At 35.3% G+C, this 12792-nt stretch overlaps 1 protein-coding gene and 1 pseudogene across 6 annotated transcripts in view; one reads left to right on the top strand and one right to left on the bottom strand.

Annotated features, from left to right (window-relative positions):
• IMMP1L (inner mitochondrial membrane peptidase subunit 1) overlaps window positions 1-12792 on the top strand; it is an 80277-nt gene that overhangs the window by 13372 nt on the left and 54113 nt on the right. For 4 of the 6 annotated variants that reach the window (XM_032413871.1, XM_032413870.1, XM_032413868.1 and 1 more), the window contains exon 2: window positions 6448-6560. The exons of the other annotated variants lie outside the window; for them this stretch is intronic. The gene's annotated coding sequence lies outside the window, so the exon portion shown is untranslated. The remainder of the gene's footprint in view (window positions 1-6447; window positions 6561-12792) is intronic. 6 annotated transcript variants of the gene reach the window in all.
• On the bottom strand, window positions 8183-11986 carry LOC116638611 (annotated as a pseudogene).

Raw genomic sequence — 12792 nt, 5'->3', positions numbered from 1 at the left:
CATCTCTCTGCATCTCCTTGGGCCTCCCTATTCTCTGAGACATGAAATTAGGCCAATTAATAACCTGACAGTAGCCTGTAAGTGTTCAAGTGAAAGGAAGAGTTCCACATCTCTCACTTTAAATCAAAAGCCAGATATGATTAAGCTTAGTGAGGAAGGCATGTTGAAAGCCGAGATACGCTGAAAGGCCTCTTGTGCCAAAACAGTTAGCCAAGTTGTGAATGCAAAGGAAAATTCTTGGAAATTAAAAAGGCTACTCCAGTGAACACATGAATGACAAAAACGTGAAACAGCCTCATTGCTGACATGGAGAAAGTCTTAGTGGTTTGGATAGAAGATTAAAATAACCTCAACATTTTTTAAGCCAAAGTTTATTCCAGAGCAAGGCCCTAATTCTCTTCAGTTCTCTGAAGGCTGAGGGAGATGAGGAAGTGTCAGAAGAAAAGTTTGAAGCTAGCAGAGGTTGGTTCATGAGGTTTGAAGAATGAAGCTGTTTTTATAACATAAAAGTACATGGTGAAGCAGCAAGTATTACAGAAGATCTAGCTAAGATCATTAACAATGGTGGCCATGATAAAATATAGATTTTCAATGTAGGCATAGACAAAATAGCCTTCTATTGAAAGAAAATACCATCTAGGACTTTCATAGGTAGAAGAAGTCAGTGTCTGGCTTCAAAGCTTCTAAGCTTTTAGGGGCTAATGCAGCTGGTGACTTGAAGCCAATGCTTATTTATCATTCTGAAAATCCCAGGCCCTTAAGAATTATGTTAAATCTATTTTACTGTGCTCTATAAAGGGAACAACAAACCCTGGATGACAGCACATCTATTTACAACATAGTTTATTGAATATTTTAGGTTCACAGTTGAGACTGCCACAAAAAAAAGATTCCTTTCAAAGTGTTACTGCTCATTGACAACATATCTGGTCACCCAAGAGCTCTTATGGAGATGTGCAATGAGATTAATGTTTTCATGCCTGCTAACACAGCATCCATTCTGCAGCCCATGGATCAAGGAGTAATTTCAACTTTCAAGTCTTATTATTTAAGAAATACATTTCATAAGGCTGTAACTGTGATAGTGATTCTTCTGATGGATCTGGGCAAAGTAAATTGAAAGCCTTCTGGAAAGGATTCACCATTCTAGATGCCATTAAGAACATTCCTGATTCATGGGAAGAGGTCAAAATGTGCACATTAACAAGAGTTTGGAAGAAGTTGATTCCAACCCTCATGGTTGACTTCGAGGGTTTCAAATCTTCAGCGGAGGAAGTAACTACAGATGTGGAAATAGCAAGAGAACTAGAATTAGAAGTGGAGCCTGAAGACATGACCAAATTGCTGCAATGTCATGATAAAACATGAATGGATGAGGAGTTGCTTCTTATGAATGAGCAAAGAAAGTGGTTTCTTGAGACAGAATCTACTCTTGGTAAAGATGCTGTGAAGATTGTTGAAATGACAATAGGATTTAGAAAGTTGCATAAACTTAGCTGATAAAGCAGTGGCAGAGTTTGAAAGGATTGACTCTAATTTTGAAAGTTCTACTCTGGGTAAAGTGCCATCAAATGATATTGCATGCTACAGAGAAATCATTCATGAAAGGAATAATCAAGCCATGTGGCAGACTTCATTGTGTTACTTAAAGAAATTGCCATAGCCACTCAGCCTTCAGCAAACAGCACCTCGGTCAACACTGAGACAGCACCCTCCACCAGCAAAGAGATTGCAACTCACCAAAAGCTCAGATGATGGTTAGCATTTTTTGGCAATAAACTATTTTTAAGTTAAGGTATGTACATTTTTAAAACATAAGCACACTGAATAGACTACAGTATAGCGTAAATGTAACTTTTATATGCCCTGGAAAATCAAAAAATTAATTTGAGTCACCTTATTGTGATACATGCTTTATTGTGGTGGTTTGGAACTGAACCTGCTATATCTCTGAGGTATACCTGTATAATTTTATCATTCTTCATAATGAAAGATTTGAAAATAAATTTATAGTCTGGTATTCTGAGGTTAAATCTGTTTTAAAAATAAAGCAAATCATGTTTCCTTTTTCTATTAACATTTCCTAAATGAATTCACATGGAATTAATGAATTACTATCATATGTGATGATCATTTTCCATCACCGAGCACTGGAATGTATTCATTTTAGAGCTTATCAGTAGTTCAGTCATGATTCCCTAATTGAAGTAGTTATATCAACCCTCTTAGGTGGCTCAAGGTCTTGAGCCCTTTCTTTTTTTTTTTTAAGGCAAATTTTTTTTGTGATAATATTTACTGTTTTAATTATTACTAAGTGTACGATTCAGTGCCATTAGGTATATTTACAGTGTTTTATAAACGTTGCCACTCTGTTTTCAGAACTTTTTCATCATCCCAGTTTCCCCATTGAGCGATAGCTCCCCATTCCTCCATTGCCTGACCTCTAGTAACTTTTATTCTACTTCCTATCTCTATGAGTTTGCCTGTCTAGATACCTCATATAAGTGGAATCATATATTTGTTCTTTGTTAGCGTTTGCCTACTGCTAACAAAATATACCTAATGGCACTGAATGGCACTAAAAAAAAAGAAAGGGCTCAAAACCTTGAGCCACCTAAGAGGGTTGACATAACTACTTCAATTAGGGAATCATGACTGAACGACTGATAAGCTCTGAAATGAATATATTCAAGTGCTCAGTGACGGAAAATGATCATCACATATGATAGCTAACAGAGTTCATCCATCTTATATCATGCACCAAAACTTCATTTATTTTTATGGTTGATTAATATTTCATTGTACGTATATAGCACATTTTGTTTATCCATACATTTTCTTCCTTAAAGATTTATTTATTTATTTTAGAGAGCGAGAACAAGGGGAGGGGCGGAGGGCAAGGGAGAGGAAGAGGGAAGGAATCCCAGGCATACTCCACACTGAGCAGAGTCTGCCACGGAGCTCAGTCTCACCACCCATGAGATCATGACCTGAGCTGAAACCAAGAGTCGGACTGTCGACCGACTGAGCCATTCAGGAACCCTGATCCATACATTTTTATAAGACACTAGTTGAGTAATGCTGCAATGAACATTGGTGCACAAATATCTGTTAGAGTCTGTGCTATCAGTTCTTTTAGATATATACCTATCTAAAGGTAGAAGTAGTGGATTTGGGATCCAGGAGTGGAATTGCTGGATCATATGATAAATCTATGTTTAACTTTGTGAGGAGCTGCCAAAGTGTTTTCCACAGTGGCTGATCCATTTTGCATTCTCATTAACAATGCACAGGGGTTCCAGTTTCTCTCTATGCTTGGAAACTTTTGTTTTCTGTTTTTTTGGATAATAGTCATCCTATTGAGTTTGAAGTGATATTTTGGTTTTGATTTGTATTTTCCTAGTGATTTGTGATGTTAGCATCTTTCGCAGTCTAGAGAGGCTGAGAATTGTCCAAGTTGTCTGGTGCTGATTTTTTGCTTAACAGTTCCTTTCTCAATTTATCTCTTTCTCTTGCATTTAACTATAAGCAGCAAGGAGAAACCAGTACACACCTTTAACACTTTGCTTGGAAATCTCTTCAGCTAAATAAACAAATTCATTGCCTACAAGTACTGCTTCTCAATGGTAGAGCACATTTCAGCCCAGGTTTTCTGCTACTTTATAATGAGGATTGCCTTGCCTCTGGCATCCAATAACCTGTCCCTCATTTCCTTCTTGAGACTTTACCAGAAGCCCCTTTAACATTCATATTTCTACAACATTCTGCTCCTGACAATATATGTATTCTCTAAGATGATAGTTTTTCTCTGCCATCCTGTCCACTACCTTCTGAACCTTTACCAGAATCTCCTTAATATGTCTGTTTCTACCAGCAGCCTCTTCAAGGCAATCTACCAACACTCTCTTCAGTTTTCTTTTATGTTTAGGTGTCAGAGCAACATTCCACTTCCCAATACCAAAATCTGTATTGATTTCCTAGGATTTCCATAACAAATTACTACAAACTTGGTGGCTTAAAACAACAGAAATTTTGACTTGGTCAGTTTGGGAAACCAGAAGTTCAAAATCAAGGTGTCAGTAGAGCCATGTTTGTTCCAAAGGCTCAAGGGGAGAATCCTTCCTTGCTTCTTCTAGCTTCTTGTGGCTCCTGTTGTGCCTGGGCTTGTGGCAGCATAACTCCAACCTCTGCCTCCATTTTCACATTGTCTTTTTCTCTGTGTCTCTATGTGTCCTTTTCTGTCTCCTATAAGGACATTCTCATTGGATTTAGGGCCTACCCTAATCTAGTATGATCTTATATTGATCTTTACCTTAATTATATCTACAGAAACCCTACATCCCAATAAAGTCACATTCTGAAATTCTTGGTGGACATGAATTTAAAGGGGAGGGAGGAACATTACCCAACTCACTACAGTCTCTTTTTAGATAATTATATTATAAATGCATTATAATCTAGTCATAATTTTTAAATTACTTGTATGTGATATTTTGAGATTATTTTTTAATATACTAATACCATTAATGTTAATATTCATATTAGAGAATCCTAAATAGGGAAATCACTCTTCTTTTCAGACTTGACAATATATTATTAGAAGGGTTTATTTCATGTATCTTTGCTTTTTAATGAGGATAGTGTGCATATGCGCATGGACACACATGAATAAAAAGCACTAAAGTTCTGTTGACTTTAAAAAGTTTGTTACTCAGTATTTATTCACACTGACGTGGTGAGATCCTAAATCACCTCTTTATTAGAATAGTGGTGGTCTCAAATTGATTGGACTGAGTGTGCGAGGTTAAATTTTCTTGAAATTTTTGAGTTTCAAGATTGAATCCAAAATGTTTAGTGAGTTCTTCAAATATTTAAATAACTCAGTGGAAAAAATATTTTTACAAGTAACAACAATATAAGTTTATTGAGTTTCCAATCAGTTATATTGTTAAGAGCAAGGACAGTGCCTGTAAATGGGTAAAGAGTATATTTAAGCAGACTGTTGGAGAAAAAACTCACTTTTGAGGGTCCTAACAAAGAGAAAAAGATGGTAGGGTCATAAAGGGAGGAGTTTGAATAAAACAAAAATTGAGATTGAAACAAATGTATTAGAAAAGAGAGGGAAGATAGACTGGTAGAAATAAGTATCACAAAAAGTGAAATGTACAAAAGCAAAAGCAAGAAATAGGATAAGAGAAAGACTTTAAGCAGGGCAAAATATAAGAAATAATGCCATGAATAACTTAAAGGGTAGAAGATTAATACATCAGTTTCTTTTGACTTCATTAAAATTAATGATAATTGTTAGAGAATCACTGTAGTCTTGCTATCATATACTTAAGTCAAGCTTTTCATATTATTTTGCTGGAAGAAAATAGTAGGAACCATTTTACATATTATTCATTAAATTTTAAATAAATATATTATTCATATATTAATAATATATTGATTTGTGATGATGTGTATTATGTAAATTATATATAATCATGAATATTTAAAGATGAATATTCATGTTATCTTTTAATGGCAAAATTTTATTTTTCAGTGTAGACACTGAAATGTTGCATGTAAACACATATGAAGCAAACTGTTTAACATCTCAAATAAAAGTGGAAATAAATCTTTATTTTGAAGTAAAATTGACATACAGTATCCTATTAGTTTCAGGTATACATCGTAGTAATTTGTTATTTTTATACATTATGAAATGATAAGTAGTTATCTGTCACCAAAGTTACCTAACTATGTTCCCTATGCTGTATATTATATCCCATGACTTACTTATTCTGTAACTGAAAGTTCATTTTATAATTGGAAAAAAAATTTTTTTTTCAGTCATAGACCAGACATGGAGCTATTTTAGTTGAGTGGGAGGCAGGTTTTGACATCCAAGACAGTATCAAACATAGTATGTTTTTCATTTGTCACATTTTAACTCATCACAGAGTTTTTCTGCATTATCATGTGCGTTACTTGTATTCAGTAAGTATTTGACTAATCAGTCTTAACATACCTGCATTACACACTACTTCTCTGCTGCCTTTTCAGTGTTAAAATTAACTTCAGATATTCATGTTGACATGTAGAAATGACGTTATATCCTGTTACTTGCAAATTGTTTAGAGTTTAATATATTAGAACTGCATATATTTGGCTGATCAACTCCTTTAAGTCCTTGACCACCGTTCTCTCTAGTTTGATTGATACGTCACCCACTTACTTTCTTCTGCTTAGATTTTCTGGTGGATAAAGGACTTTACTATTCTGGGGTATTTTTAATTGTTTTATCCAAAGTATTATCATATATCTGAATTCAAAATCCCATTGACCCACTAAGAGGAATATATACCTTAACAACTAAGAGACATTTAGTCATATTGTATACTAATTCAACCAACATGGCTGAGGGAATCCTTTACCTCATGTAATTTTGATTTCCTGCTTTAGGAATCCTGAATTTGTGGATTATCCATATATACTTTGAGACATGCTTTAGATGTTTTTTTCTGGAAGCCTTGCATCTGCCCTAAAAATTGAATGTATTGTAGAACAGACCTATGGTAAGTGGTTTTTTTTTTTCCCCCTTTTTCTTCTGTCAGTTTCATGTTCATGTTAAGTCTTATGAATGTTGTAATGCTGCTCCCTGCTGGACACAGTGTAATTTTTTAAAGTTGGCACTTAATAGATGGGCAAATAACTGGTTAGCGGAATCCACTAAAGAGGATGCATTCATAGAAAAACAACAGTACACAACAAAAACAACTTTATTATTGTAATGGGTGATACCATTGTGATTGTGTGATATCTGGAGTATGATGAAGGTGCTGATGGTCTTGCTTCTACATTTCATTGTCTGCTTGTGTAGTGGTATCTACAAGTTACAACAAACATACATTGAAAGATGCTTGTAGATGATGGGATTTCCTAAATTGTATGTATATAATGTTTATAACTGAAGTCAGCTTATTATTTTTATTTTTTGTTTTTTTGTAATTTAATTTCCTGTACTTCTGTTTTTCCAAAGAAAATATTTAAAACAGCTCCAGTATAATTTAAATTAGGCATTATTGGATCTATTTTTAATGGATCACCCTATGCTACACTTTATACAGTGGACTTTAAGTGTAACTTGCTTTGTATATTCAAACTATAATCCAACTATCATGTTTTCTAGTACACACAGTGAAAATATTTACAGAGTGACGTTGGTTGGACCTCAAGTGTCATGTCTATGTCCATCCTATTATGAAACCTCACATTGTGTGCATACACAGGTGCTTCCAAAATTGTTAGAAAATGTGTGACAGTTAAGAAGAGTGTTTTTCTTCTTTCTCATGAGCTAAAATGTATTTTTTGGAGTGCAGCCTGTATAAAATTATTACCTAGATATAATGTAGATTTTTTTTGAAAGTAAGCATACATTTCGTTGAAAAGAAGAAAAAGTAACAGAAACAACATTGAGCTAAGCAAAGATTTAATAAGGTAGCTATTCTTATATTTTTTTGTAGCCATGGGAAAGCCTGTGAAATTGACTCTTAATTAAGATTGTGGAGAATTAGGCATAGTAACTTATTTCTTTATTATTAAATATTACAATAAAAATTAGAAACGTAGACAAGAAAATAAATTGTTAGCAAAAAAGAGGAACCCTCTTTTCCTTCTCTATAAAAATATATTATTTCAGAAAACATACCATTTTAAACTTATTATAAAACATAACATCATATAGAAACATAAATGTAGGGGCGCCTGGGTGGCTCAGTCAGTTAAGTGTGTGCCTTCAGCCTAGGTCATGATCCCAGAGTCCTAAGGATCGAGCCCTGCATTGTGCTCTCCACTCAGTGCGGAGTCTGTTTCTCCCTCTCGCCCTCCCCTCTGCTCGTGCTCTCTCTCTCTCAAAAAATAAATAAAATCTTAAAAAAAAAATAATGTATAGTAAAAGGAATAAATATAAAACAAGCATCCATGTAACCATAGATCTTTACTGGCATCCCAGAAACCCTTGATATAATCTTCCTTTTCTTTAAAAGTAACGAATGTCTTGATTTTTATGGTAATTATTTATATAAACTCTATATAATTTTTATCATTTTTATGTGTATTTCTCAGCAATATTTTCACTTTTTGTCTCTTTAATCTTTATGGAATCACGTATTTTTTTGTAAACAATTTAATATTTTTATTGGAAATGTTTTTGTTATTTTGTAAGAGAAGGGTATAAAGAATTAGAGATCTCAATGTAAAATCAGAGAGGACTCTTTTCAGTGTACTGGGGAGCTTAGGGAGAGGAGGAGTTCTAAGGCATTTAGATGTAGCAGCAGTTAGGGTGGAATTAAGATGCCTGGGGAGAGGCTTGTGGCCTTTCACGGTAAGCGGGAGGCTGGAAAGATGGCTACGAAGGGACAGCATTCTTCAGGAAAGGGTATAGACTAGGGGTGGATGGGTCCTATCAAAATGCAGTTAGAGAACATTGGGGGGAAACAGGTGGGTTATCTAGTGTGTACTGCTTGCAGGACCCCAAACCTGATACTGTCACAGTGCTCACATTGTGTTTCTTAGAACAAGTCTAGGGGCAGAAGCTCAGAACCCCTTCTCAGTAGGGATGGAGGCCACCCTGTTGCTGCTGCCGCTGCCACTGCTTAGCCCCTTCTACTGCATGGTGAAGGGTGGAGGAAATTCCCAGCAACATATGGCCCAGGCCTTGCAGCAACAAGGAGGTCCAACTGGAACAGCCCCCTGGTACTTTCTTTGGACCAGGTCCTTGAGAACCTCACAGTTCATGGAGTAGAGCTTATAGAATGTGGCTTTGATGTTAGGCTGCCAAAGAAGTTCCAGGGGTTTTGCTTCTATGTGGAAGGTGATGAGGGTGATGTCCTTTCTGTGCTTGGTGTTCTCCCGGCCTGGGCCATATGACAGCATGCATTCCTGCTGGGGTCCAGCTTTTCCCCAAATCCAGCACCATCAGGCATGTGTCTTCTTCCAACAGCTAGAGGAAGGCCTTGCTCTCCGTAGAGGTCCCATCCTCTCTAGCACCAGTGTTAGCACTCCAGTCAGCTGAAGGGTCTCCATTGCCTTGTCTAGCAGTTCTTAGCAGGTGGCAGCTTTGATCACAGAGACAGAAAGGTGGCTGGGGGTGGTGGAGCTGAGGTCCAGACCGTATGGCTAAGCCCAGAGCTCATATTGGATACTGACCGAGGACTGGCGCCTGTGACTGCCTTCGTGCTTTCCTTCAGAGTGGTGCTTGCCTGCTACACCATGATCCTGACATGGCTGTGGGGTGCCCACTGGGGTATCAGGCAGCATGGGACATGGATGGGTCAGCCCGTAAGTGCCATTGTCTGGAATCATATGTATTCTTTCTTCCTTTACTCAGCATTATGTTTTGAAGATCATCTATGTAGTTGCAAGTAATATTCTTGCCTTTTCATCATTATATATTATTCCTTGGGAATGACTATGACAGAATTCATTCATGCTCTTGTTGGTGGATATTTGGGTTGTTTCTAGTGTTTGGCTATTATAAATGACATTGCCATGAATGTTCTTTTACATATCATATGTTTTTTTATCTGTGTAAGGTAGAAAAAGTCATATATTTTCGGGTTAAAGATAATTGATTATATGGTATTTTATTTTTATTTTTCCTTTTTTTAATTTATTATTATTATTTTTAATGTTTTTATTGTTATGTTAATCCCCATACATTACATCATTAGTTTTAGATGTAGTGTTCCATGATTCATTGTTTGTGCATGATTATATGGTATTTTAAATTAATTTAAATGAGTACATGAGAAGTTTGTTATATCTTGAGAGTAACATATATTAAATATTGGAAAAGATTCTGAAATTTTTATAATTTCTTTTACTCTAGGCCTTAAACGTAAAGTGGCATATAGTTTGTGATAGTTTCAAAATAGTATATGTATAGTTAGATGTATAGATAAAGTGAAGAAATAGATTATAAGACTTAAGGTAGTAACTCTGTGGTTTACTTTATTACTACATTCATTCTGTTAACTATCATGTCATACTCTGTATAACTCCTTCGCTTTACTGATGAAGAAACTAAGGAGGGCTAGAGAGATTGAGACACTTGGACAAGGTCATTTATCAAGTCAGAGCTAGAAACTAGATCAACCTGTCTACTTGGCAGTCACAATTTAAAGAAAACAAAGTGAAAAGTGAAATCAGGATATTTTCTTGAGTGTGTCCAGCCATTTAAGTGGAAAATTTGCCTGACTAGCTTTCAAAAATTATCAGATATTCTTTTGACTATCAACCAAGAATTGGCTTAGGACAGGGAATTCCCTGTTTGAAGCCCCCAAAATGTTACCACACTTTATCATAGTTCATCTTCTAAAAGACAGCCATAGTATAGTCTAACTTTGAGAATTTTACTTTGAGTGATTCCTCATTCATTAGGCCTTATTAACAAATGGTATATTTCTAATCTGTTAATTTTGTGGGTAATTGAATCTTATCCTTTTATGTGCCAAAACTTGTTTTGTATGAACATTTTTTCAAAATGTTTCTGAAATAGAAAATTTAACCTCTGTTTTCTTAAACAGAACAAAGGGAGTATAATTTAACATTTTTTTCTTGTTTGTTTGTTTTTATGGCCCACAGTTGTCATTATGAACATCAGTCCCTTCATGGAATTTATGTGACTTCCTCAGAAGCTTTTGCTGTGTAGAACTGTTCTCCTAAATTGTCCTAAACTGATAAGTTTTATGTCCGGGTGCTACTTGTAATGTGTGGTGTTTGTTGTGTTTTGTCTTGTTTTACTTTTGTTATGTAATTCTTGTCTTTTGCTGTCAGTGTGTTATATTGACTCTAATATTAAAATCAACATTTGCATAACATATATTGTTTAGGTGAGAGCTTAAGTATGGATCTGTTCCATCTACTGACTAAGGGCACAGAAGGTGTGGCAGCTTTTTAAAATTTACTTTGTGTTCATGAACTAGGCTAGCCACTTTGTTTCAGAGGCCTGAGATTATCTGACAGCTGATTTCTGAACAATTGAGATGCAGCATAGATTGCATATACCAGTCCTTATTTGGGGAATAAAAATTATGCACAAATTGTCTTATAAAACAGTGATACTGAAATAGGAGAATACTTATTTGGGGAATAAAAATTATTATGCACACATTTTCTTATAAAACAGTGATACTGAAACTGGAGTTGCTTAAGGATTCCTTCAAATGGGAAGTCCAATGGACTTAAGTGGGCATTTTCTAATTATAAAATATTTGATAGGATAGGCATTGAAATAAAAACAGTGTATTAGATGACACTGCCATTTGAAAATGGTAGTCATAAAAATTAAACCACCTTTGAAATGATAGCTTTTTCAAGGACAATATAGAAGTCACACAGATTTGGTTTCATGAAAACATTAGTGCTTCAGGAAAACATTCATTTCAAAGTGAAATGCATTTGACTGCTTACCCAATTATAAACTACTGGATGTGAATTAAAAAAAAAAAAAAAACCTGGGGTGGGAGAGTATATTTGTTTTTGGATCACAGGAGATAATTGGGAGGAAAGATAAATAGTTGCTATCGCAGTACATTAGGCATATGATGATTTCCTATGTCAGTGAGGTTTTTGTTAAAATTTGAAAATTCCTTTGTTTTAAAACTTACTACATGAACAGATTTTACCTGTACAATTGGGGGTAAAACAAACAAAGAGCTTTATGTAGTTTTTTTGCAATGAGAACGTCTTTGAGAATTGCCTTATGAACAAAATATCTTAGAGTCCCAAAGAAAGTATGAATAGCTTTTCCTAGGATACATTTGAGATGTATCTGTAGTGAAAGTGCAAAATGATACAACCCCCATAGAAAACAAATTGGCAATTTCTAGAAAAAGACCAATGCATTTACACATTTGTCTTCATACCAATTCCAGAAATTTATTGCAGATGTACTTGTGTACTCATGTAATAGCGTGTATAGGAGTTTTTGCTGTAGCATTTTTGCGGTAGCCAAAGATTGGAAACACCCCTAGTGTCTATCAGTAGGGTACTGGTTAAGTGAACTGTAGCATATCTATACAATAAAATACTCTACAGCTATGAAAAAAAAAAAGGATGTTTTCTATTTGCAGATTTAGAAAGTTTTGAAACATACATTGCTATTTTAAAAGAGCAAAGTTCGGGGTGCCTGGGTGGCTCAGTCAGAGTGTGCCACTTCTGATCTCAGGGTGGTGAGTTCAAGCCCCATGTTGGGTGTAGAGATTACTTAAAAATAAAATCTTAAAAAAATAAAAGGGCAGGGGTGCCTGGGTGGCTCAGTCGGTTAAGCGTCTGCCTTCATTTCAGGTCATAATCCCAGGGTCCCGGGATCAAGCCCCGCATCGGGCTCCCTGCTCAAAGGGGACCTGCTTCTCCCTCTTTCCCTCACCCCACTCATGCTCTCTTTCTCTCTCTCTCTCTCAAATAAATAAAATAAAATAAATAAAAAGGGCAAAGTTCAGTGTTTAATAAACTATTTTTTACATAAAGGGGGAAGGAATAAAAATATATATTCATATTTGCTTATATTTGCAAAAATAAAATTTGGAAAGTTAGGTAAAATTTAAATCCTGTGTGTGGATGGGTGAGGAAAAAGGAGTAGATGGGACTTTAACTGTATATCATGTAGATTGTTTTTAATTTTTGAATATTATTTGAATATTGTTACTCATTTAAAATAGTCTTGTTTCCTTTGTAAATGAAATGAGAAGGAAAGAAAGGGCTAAGTCTGCTATATTTACCACGAAATTAGCTAATTTTACTCCT

Source organism: Phoca vitulina, unplaced genomic scaffold (genome assembly GCF_004348235.1).
Source record: "Phoca vitulina isolate PV1807 unplaced genomic scaffold, GSC_HSeal_1.0 scaffold16, whole genome shotgun sequence".
NCBI lineage: Eukaryota > Metazoa > Chordata > Mammalia > Carnivora > Phocidae > Phoca > Phoca vitulina.
This window is presented reverse-complemented; position numbering and strand designations above follow the sequence as displayed.